Raw genomic sequence first — 9438 nt, forward strand, 5'->3', positions numbered from 1 at the left:
GATAATTTTTTTAACCTATCACCATTCTTCTAAAGGTTCAAAAATTAACACTGCCATAGGCGTTGGCAACTGTGGGATATGGCCAAGATTATAATTAGTAAGACTGGTGCAAAGTTTAAGGAGCTACAAGTGCCTCATCCTTTCCCCCATTCCATTTAGACTGTAGTACTATATCCCCACCATAGTATAAGATGGGGGTTGTGGGATCTGAGGAGAATTAAACAGAAGACTGTTGGGAGCCAGGCATGATTGAGGGTGGGGAAACCATATGGAAAAATGTAGAGATGAAAGAATCAGGTGTGTTCATAATACCTGGAACCCCAGCTTTCCTTGAAGTCATTGTAATCCCGGTAAGATAATAGAAAATTGTGTTCTAGGAAATCTTTTAAGTAAAAAGTAGACAATTTAGTTCAAATTACATGGTTGGCTCCTACTCAACAATCTTATTACACACTCATAGATTTAAGTAATCTTAGTGCATACAGGATGGGACAAACAATTCTCAAATCAGATAAAAATCTCAGATATGTAAGATGGAGATTGAAGTAAATAAATAAACAGTAACTTCTAGGAAACACAAACAATTTGAAAGGAAAATGAATGTCAAAAATATATTTTGAATATCAACAGTAAAAGAAGATATTTTAACATTTAGCAAGATCAGGATAGTATTAAAAACTATAAAGAGGGGTGCCTGAGGGTCTCAGTCAGGTAAGCATCCTACTCTTGATTTCGATTCAGGTCACGATCTCATGGTTTGTGGGTTCGAGCCCTGCATCAGGATCCCACTGACAGTGTGGAGCCTGCTTTGGATTCTCCCTCTTTCCCTCTCTCTCTTCCCCTCCCCCACTTGTACTTTCTCTCTCTCTCTCAAAAATAAATAAATAAAATTAAAAAAAAAAATAGAGGTTAAAGTAGTGGGAATCCCAGAAGAGAACAAAATGCAATCATGGAAAATAAAAAGGAAAGCCATTGACTAGATGATCAATTCAGGCATGTCAACTCTAAATAGTGAGATCCTATAAAGAGTGAATTCATTAAGGAAAGAAAATATTCAAGAACATCTTCAGAGCAAGAATTTAAATTTTTTTCCCATGTGTCTATTTAACCTACTACTGCAACAAAAAATGAAAATAAACCCACACCACGTAGAAATTACTACGTGTTCACTAAACTATATCTCTTTTGAGTTACATTGGCTATGAAGTTTTTATGCTTTCTTTACTCTCTTCCCACATCTGCTGGTTCAATAGAAATGATCCAGCAGAGGACTCCTCCAAGGCCTTAGTAACTTTCAGAATGACAAGTTGGGAGGAGCCTGAAACAACACACAGAAAGCCGTATTCCAAGTACCTTCCAAACTGACTATTAGTGGTAAGCTACAGGGATTTGGGGTTGTTTGTTATAGCAGTAGCCTATAGTATTAATAAAAAATGTAAATACTATTTCTCTAATCTGTATAGATATAATCATATTGGTGATATGAGAGGAGGACATAGAGAAAATATGTTTGTGTATGGAGGGGAGAGAAGAGAGAAATATTCTTCATTCTTTTCCATAGTGGAAAGTAAATAAATAATGACAAGGTAAAAAAAAAAGTTTATTATTTAGAGATATTTAGGTAAATGTCAAAATAATTGGCTAAAAGATTTAAAAGATGTGTTTATAGAAGAGTAACTGAGGGGTAGAATCTTCTCTTTTACTTAAGGACATTTATAAAACCATTTGATTTTTAAAACTGTATGAATATTTAACTTAGTTAAAATTCAATACAGATGAAAAATATTTCATTTATGAAAACTTTACAAATGTGTGATGAGATTGCAAAATTGAGGAAATTAACCTGTTAGGAATGGTTAATCAGGGAAGACCTTAGAGAGGCAATGATAACATTGAGATCTGAAAGGTGACTTGGTATTATGTAGGAACTTTCGTACTCCTATCTGTTGCTATGCAAAATTATGTGATCCATTCATTTACTAGAAATCAAAAAAGTTCTGTTTGAATATGGAAATAATATGAGAAAAGTATATCACTGAAACATTTTTAGAATGTTAAACAAAATAGGCTTCAAGAATTATACTGAATTGAAACCTCAAATCATAAAAAGTTAGTATGAGTTATTCAAGAATGATGCATTAAAATTTACATTTTTTAACTTGAAAAAAATATGTATAGAATGCAAGACTTTTTCTCCCTAATTTAACAATAATTAACTATGGTGGACAAACACTTCTGCCATTAGCTAACGACAAAGTGTGTGGAAAAGTATGTACCTCATCCTTTTCAAAACTCAGAAATAATCAATAAAAATTTAGTGCTAGGATCATATGGTTTTTCACTAAACTCACGACTGCAATACATCATATTTTAAAGCTTCATCCAACTTGTGTTTTATGTTTAGTTCTCTAAGAACAGAACATCTAACCCTGAACACAATGGACCATTTGTCCAATAACCTGTAGAGTAACTCATGCTTTTCATGGTGGAAATTTCAGGGCATTTCTTTTCTTCTAGAATAGTCTTCCAGTGTCCTGACATCACAGGCTGGTGCTTACTCTCATAGACAGGAGGCCTTTCCAACTCTATTGTGCTTAATCCTCTTTCTTTACAATGTTTTCTGAAATTAATGCTGACAAAAATAACTTGGGGGTGTAAGAAATAATTAGTTGAAAGAACAAACAACATATCAAAGTCCACACCCTTGAGCTAAAATGCAAAACAATGCTATTGTTCTTACAAGAAATCTTTTCTTGGCTTTCAGTGTGTGAAAGCATGGAGGAGATTAATGACCCTTTAGTTAAAAGACTCCAGGAGAAAGTATCTGTAAATCATTTGTTGGTTTCTAGGAACATATAGCAAAGAAGCTTTCATTATATGTTCTATTTCGATAATAGTACTCCTCTTTTTCTTCAAGCCTTTTCTTCTTTTCAGAGTTGCTAGCCTTATAATCAATGAAGACATGCTAATTACGTTTCTCTCCAATGTGGCCTCTATAGCACAAGCTTTTGTCTACCAAATCACTTCTAATGGGATTGCTGACCAACAGAGTCATTCCTACAAACAATTTTATACTCCTAAAGGATTGTATCTCTAGTTCTTTCATTTGAGTTGCAGAAATAAAAATGTACAAAAATGACTTCAAATGTTTTGTTACCTGTATAGCACATTTCCCTGGTCATCCTTCTCTGTTCAAATTAGGAAATAACTGTCTTCTAAATCTGAAAAACAAATTCATTAGGCAATTTATCCTTCACTTTAAAATAACTGCTTTTTACCCCCTTCCTATATCTGTTTTCACCTCTTTGTGTTAACTGATTTTCTTGGCAGTGCATAGATTATTAAATTTGGCTAGTAACATTTTTGGCTATTCAAAACAGATCTCAAATATTAGTGGCACTCAATGATTAATTATTAAATAAAGACTATAGTACAGGGCAAGTCAGAAAATAATAAGCATATAGAGAAACCATATATAATCAATGTCAACACCATGGATGAAAACCTCACCATATTATATAGGGAGTGGATACAGTTATGGTTATTTTTAAATTAAAATTAAAAAAGGAGCAAAAACGTCCATGAAGAAATAAGAATGTACAAAGAAATAGATAAGAGAACTGCAAAGAAGGAGATGCAAATTAATAACTTTGTTTTTTTAATTAATAACTTCTATTGGGGCGCCTGGGTGGCTCAGTTGGTTGAACATCCGACTTCCATTCATGTCATGATCTCCCAGTTTGTCAGTTCGAGCACCGTGTTGGGCTCTGTGCTGATACATCAGAGCCTGGAGCCTGCTTCAAATAATGTGTCTCCCTCTCTCTGGTGCCTCCTCTGCTCACGCTCTGTCTCTGTCTCTCTCAAAAATAAATAAACATTTAAAAAAATTAAAAGTTTAAAAAATATTTTAAAAATTAAATAAAACAGATCAATGAATAACTTCTACTTAGAGAAAATATAGTCTGTGTTCCAGTAACACTAATTTTATGTATTTTTTTTACTAAAGTAAACTGCCTAATCTGAAATTCAAAAGTTATGTGTTCCCAAATTATTCATCATGTTACTGTATCATGTACTTCACTTACTCAAAAATAAAGAAAAAAAAGGAAGACACAGGTCTGATGATAGAGTAATATGTTACATGTCAAAATTATTTCCTTTTCTCTGAACTTTTCTCTTTTTTTTCTATGAAGTTCTCTAAAATTTCTGGTGCTACAGAGAATAGTTAAACATATTTTAAATGTATTTGATGTAAAATTACAACATATTCTGTTTTTACAAGTTTTTAAGCAATCAAAGACACTTTGAATTTAGCAATGTATCATTCAGATTAGCATTTTGATAAAAGAGATACAAAGTATTTAATATAAAATCTCTATTTTTATATTTTCTTTGAGGAATACTTTTTCTATACATAAATGATAACTTTGAAATATGTTATTTTATTTTTACTAATCATTCTGCTCAGTAATCAGGAATTGCTTAGCATAATGCTTGGCACAACTAAGTGAAAGATATATTGGTAATAAATTCGCAGCAAAGACAGAGAAATTATTTAGTGCTTGATTCTGATTCAGCATGTTATAAACACCCAAGGCAAAAATATCCTCATTATATAATTAAAATAATGCATTTTATTTTGGCAGAAGCTTGGATCAGGGATAAATAGACTTGTATAATATCTCTATAGTTAATTCACTCTGGGGCACTTGGGTGGCTCAGTTTGTTTAGTGTCCAACTCTTGATCTTGGCTCAGGTCATGATCCTAGGGTCATGGGATTGAGTTCCACATTGGGCTCACACTGAGCATGGAAACTCCTTAAGATTCACACTCTTTCTCCCTCTGTCCCTCTCCCCTGCTCATGCTCTCTTTCACTCTCTCTCTCAAGAATAAATAACTAAAAATTCTGGGGGCGCCTGGGTGGCTCAGTTGGTTGAACATCTGACTTCAGCTCAGGTCATGATTTCACAGCTTGTTAGTTTGAGCCCTGCGTTGGCCTCTGTGCTGATGGAGCACAGGCCTGGAGCCTGCTTCAGATCCTGTGTCTTCCTCCCTCTCTGCCCCTCCCCTGCTCATGCTCTGTCTCTGTCTCTCTCTCTCTCTCTCTCAAAAGTAAATAAACATTAAAAAAATTTTTAAAAATTCTATGACCTCATATTCTTTACTAATATATACATTTTTCAAGTAATGGAGAGGACTTAAAGAATACTTTTACTTTAACAGTGGTTATAGTATCTAAATAGTTTACTACATTTAGCAAAGCTTTTTTAACAGTGGTTGTTTTTAATGTTTATTTATTCATTTTTGAGAGTGGGGAGGGGCAGAAAGACAGAGAGAGAGAGAGAGAGAGAATCCCAAGGCAGCTCCACAGTGTCAGTGCAGAGCCCGAGACAGGGCTTGAACTCACAAACCCTGACTGAGATCAAGACCTAAGTCAAAATCAAGAGCCAGATAGATGCTCAATGGACTGAGCCACCCAGGTGCCCCGAGGAAAGCATTTGTTAAAACAGAGAATCAAAAGACGACTTTAATGATAATAAATACAATTTTCAAATCTTTTAATTTAATTTAATTTAGTTTTTTCTATATGGGATGCCTGTTGGCAGAAGCTTGGACACGGTCAGGGTGGTTGGGAGTGTGGGATTTTCCATGAATGTAAACAGGGCAAAAAGAAGGTCAATAAGATGCAGCTGGAGCCTGCAAAGTGTGTTATGTGGCTCCGGGCACGTTGGGGGAGAGTAAATGAGTCCTCATGGAGGGCAGGGAAAGGATAGGCTGGGATGATTTGAGCGCCATAGTGGCTCAGAGAATGGAGGAATCAGACCTGAGGCTTTGCCTCCATGACCACTCTTTCCAGAGGAAGGCCCATCTCCCAGGATCTTGGGAATTCTACAGGATGGTGGTACATCCTACTTGAAACACCTGGGTGACCAAACGCCAGACTCCTTGTGTCTGACACATTTGTAACAAGTCTGGCTCATGTCACCTCTCCAGCAAACTCCAATCTTTGTCACACCTAGCCCCCTAACCCACCTCTAGAGTCCCAATGCAGGGAAGCCTCCCTGTAGGGTGTATGTGTGGGAAGAAATAGTTACTATGATTTTATAAATGGCATGTGAGCTCTTCATGAAAAACTACCATTTCTGTTTCCGCTTTAAAATGTCCAACATAATCTAAACGAATGGCTGGAATACCATCTATTCTTGTCAAGTATATACATAATGAACCAACAAGTTCTAGATTCTCCTTTTTTTTTTTTTTTAATGTTTATTCACTTTTGAGAGAGACAGAGACAGAGCTTGAGCAGGGGAGGGGCAGAGAGAGAGAGACAGAATCCAAAGCAGGCTCCAGGCTCTGGAGCTGTCAACACAGAGCCCAAGGTGGGGCTCAGACTCATAGACCATGAGATCGTGATCTGAGCCAAAGTCAGACACCCAACCGACTGAGCCATCCAGGCGCCCCAGTTCTTGATTATTCTTAATGGACATTTTCGTTATTTGTCACTAACGTCGCCATATTTCCTGAGAAAAAATGCAGGCTAGAAAGTACTTGAAATTGCTCAAGAATTTAAGAGATGATAAGCCTTTCTAGCCACATTATGTTGTTTATCATCATAAAACCTCCTGAGTATTTAAGGCAAATGTCTATGTGTTGGTCATGCTTGCTTCATGATATACACACATAGGTTTTATTGCCCTATTTTGACAGTTGGCTTGCTCTAAGGTATAATGTAGCTGAATCAGAACTTTGTTTCTTGTCTCTTCTGGGGTCTGGTTTAACACAAAATGGAACATTAAGTCAAAATAAATTTCAATATAAGTCTAGAATTATGACAGCTAGGCTTTCTTACGGGGTGGATTTCAGAGAAAAAAAGCGCAGGAGATTCTAGCATACTGAAATGTCCAAAGCTATCTTTTGGCCAGAAGAGAAGTAGATTAAAAAAAATTCTTTGCGAGGATGGGCTTTTATTTTCAATACATATTTCTTAGTATTTTTTTTCCAGAGGATTTCAGAGCTTGATGCAGAAAGACACCTGCTATACCATCTGCAGTAAAACTCTTGCTGCTTCCCTTCCTCAGAATGGATTCACTTATTGACCAGGGCCAGGGAATTAAGTTTAAAAGGCTAAATTAAAAAGGTATCTAATTTATTGCTACCACTTCCAAAAAAGAAAGTGTGAAATTAATGGTAACGTGCCAAATTTTGAAAGCCAATTATGAGCAAAGAATTTCGAATTCAGAGATGGATGACACACAGCTCTTTCCTTCCAGAAAATACATTCTGGTGGAGAAGACAAACACTTCCATATCAATTAAGACCAAATGTGAAAAACTATAAGAACATGCTTATACGAAATAGACTAGGAAAGCACAAGGAAGACAGTGATTAATTTTGACTGGAAGAATGGGAAACTCTAAGAGATGGAGACTGAAATAGACTTTAACGAATGAATTCAAGGGGACCTTCCATTGTTTGAGGATAGAGAAGAAATTCAAGGTATAGGAAATCAGTAACCTGAAAAAGATAGGAAGGGTCTTCCTTATTTTAAATTTTAAAGAGTCAGAATTTTATACCTTGAAAAAGACACTGGACTTCATTTATTTTATGAGTCTTGAAATCACATTTCTTGTTACTCTAAATATAGATGTGTTTCTAGGAGGTGCAGATAGAGGAAAGAATATTTTGCTGCAAAAATTAAATTTTGGTGCTGGAAGTCCTTTCTAACTGCTCAATTTTACTGAAAAGGAAATAGCTGCTTGGAAGAGGCATTGATATCCACTTTGTCAGAAATAATTTTGCCTAAAAAATAAGATTCAGGAGTCCTGATTTGTATTCCAATAAACTCTACCTTACCTTACTATTACCATACATCTTTTCATCTAGAAGGATTGAGCCAATCTTTGAAAATTAAAAATAGAGCAACTAAGTTGTGATAGTAACAGACTTTCATTTTTTTGTCCAATCAGTTTAACATGTGATTAATGAGCCTCTACAGTATGGTAGACATGAGAATTACAAGAGGAATTACAAGAGGAAACAGAGCAGAGTCTTTGCATGAAGTGCATATTCTGTAAGAGGAATTTCTAACAACTTACTAATGTTTACATTATCATCATAATCATCAACACAAATGGCACAAATGTGTAATATATGCAATTAAGAGAAAATATAGGAAATTAAAAATGTATGTTCTAGTACTAAACTGTCAGTGTTTAAATATAGTATCTACTCTTTAATAGCTGAATGACCACATGCAAATTATTTAACCTCTCTGTGCCTCAATTTCCTCTTTTGTAAAATTAAGTAACTATAATACTGAGTTCATAATGTTGTTGTGAAGCATTAAATGAGCTAATACATGAAACACTGAAATTTACCTAAGATTCATTATTATTTTCTTTGTCACAGTCTTTTTTAAAATTTATTTTTGTTGTTATATGCCTTTTCTAGTCCTTTATTTTTAGATCCTTTAATCAAAGAGGTAAAATAGAGAAAAAATACAGATATTTAAAGTGTACAACTTGATAAATTTTGCTCTAAGTATATAGCAATGGAAAATTTTACTACAATAAAACATTGAATACCCTGAATCTATCACCCCTAAAAGTCTCCTCATGTAATTTATAATCCCTCCTTACTTTTCCTCCCATCCCCTACCTGTTCCTAGGCAACCACTAGAGATTACATTTGCATTTTCTCGATTTTTATGTAAATGGTACCATGCAGATGTTCTCCTCTTGTATGATTTCTTTCATTCAGCCTAATTATGTTGAGGTTCATTTATGTTGTTGCATGTAGCTGTCTGTTCCTCTATATTGCTAGAAGTATTTTATTATACCAATTATGCCAAAATTTGTTTATCCATTCACCTGTTGATAGGCAATTCTGCTGTCTACAGTTTTTGGCTAATGCAAATAAAGTTGCAATGAACATTCATATAACAGTCTTTGTAAGTACATAATGATATTGTACAACTTTTCATGAGCTTATTTGCCAGCCTCAGTCTTTTTTTATGAAGTGTCTCATCTAAACTTTTGCTTATTTTTTATTGAGTTTTTTTTTTCTTTTTCAGATTTAGGAGTTCTTTACATATTCTGGATACAATTTTTTTTATGGTTTGCAAATAGTTTTCCCAGCATGTGGCTTCTCTTCATTCTCTTGGGAATGCCTTTCGAAGAGTAGGCATTTAAAATTTTGATGCAGTCCAATTTATTAACATTTTTCCTTTATGAAATAAGATTTTTGTGTCAGCCTTAAGAAATCCAGAGTCATAAATAATTTTTCTATACTTTTATTGATCTTACCTTGAGGTTATACATTTAGATCCTTATTGAGTTAATCATTTTTTATATTTAAGGTATAGATCAAATTTCACTTTTCTCTGTAGGTAGATATCCTCTTTTTAAATTACCATTTGTTGAAAAGACTGTTCTTAC

Source organism: Neofelis nebulosa, chromosome 1, assembly GCF_028018385.1.
Source record: "Neofelis nebulosa isolate mNeoNeb1 chromosome 1, mNeoNeb1.pri, whole genome shotgun sequence".
NCBI classification, from domain to species: domain Eukaryota; kingdom Metazoa; phylum Chordata; class Mammalia; order Carnivora; family Felidae; genus Neofelis; species Neofelis nebulosa.